Source organism: Nestor notabilis, unplaced genomic scaffold, assembly GCF_000696875.1.
Source record: "Nestor notabilis isolate BGI_N333 unplaced genomic scaffold, ASM69687v1 scaffold10962, whole genome shotgun sequence".
Taxonomy (NCBI): domain Eukaryota; kingdom Metazoa; phylum Chordata; class Aves; order Psittaciformes; family Psittacidae; genus Nestor; species Nestor notabilis.
This window is the reverse complement of record NW_009918749.1, coordinates 76233-77294: the sequence shown is the minus strand read 5'-3', so window position 1 is coordinate 77294 and position 1062 is coordinate 76233.

Sequence of the window (1062 nt, the reverse complement as noted above, 5' to 3'; positions counted from 1 at the left end):
AGATTATTCCAGACAGAACCCCCCAAAACAGTAAGGTCAAGCCACTGCTGAAAGCAATGCTGCAGACACATGGGTACACCACGAATACCTCATTGATATTTTCTTGCTGACCATTTTTATTAGGTCGGTCATAGAATCACAGAATAGTTAGGATTGGAAAGGACCTTAAAATCATCTAGTTCCAATCCTAGGGTCTGATCCTGTATGTCTGTTTTATTCCCAATAGGTAGAGGTAAGAATATACATATTTTTTTCCCAAATATTATACTGCATTTGGCACAAGTGCATTGAAGTAGGAAAGGCAGATAAAAATGGACACCTACACTTATAGGCAAAAATGAAGGCTATCTAAGCTAATTCTTGCTGAGACAAACAATGCTGTTTTAATCAGTCACAATATTGGTGTGCTAGAGATTCCTTTAATAATAAATATCCTGTAGTGTCTAACACAGATGTGTTTCCAAACTCCCTCAAGTGTTCAGAAATTACAAGGACTTTTATTCAAGATAAACCCACCAGCATAGAGGTCATTTTGCCTGTGCTTCAAGAACAGGCAAAAACTGAAACAATTAAAAGGTTCACAGCTGCCACGGAAAAGAGGTGAGAAAACGTGAAATGTCATCAGCAAAAAACCTGCAGTAACTCAGAAATCCCTTTACTAGTAATTAGAAAATGCAGCCAACTACTGAAAATGTACCACAGAAACACTGGGTTACACTATGAAGATGCACACTTTTCAGGAGGAGGGGATATTAATGATGAAAATAGTATATCCTTACAAAGAAAAGAGATCAACTTGAAATATAGACCTGGTGATGAACAGCCTTGAACTTGGAGACATCTGAAATATGGATCCAGTTCAGAACTTAAGTATATTTGTATCAGATATGTAGGTGATGTTCTGGCACGCTCTGATGCTGTAAGGCATAATTCACTGCTCTACAACAAGCACTTTGGGATTCCTGGGAATTGTTACAATATGTTAAGGACTACATTTTGCCAATACATTAGATTTATCCAAGCTTTTTCGAGAAACTTTCTTTTAGTCTCAGAGCCTTGTGG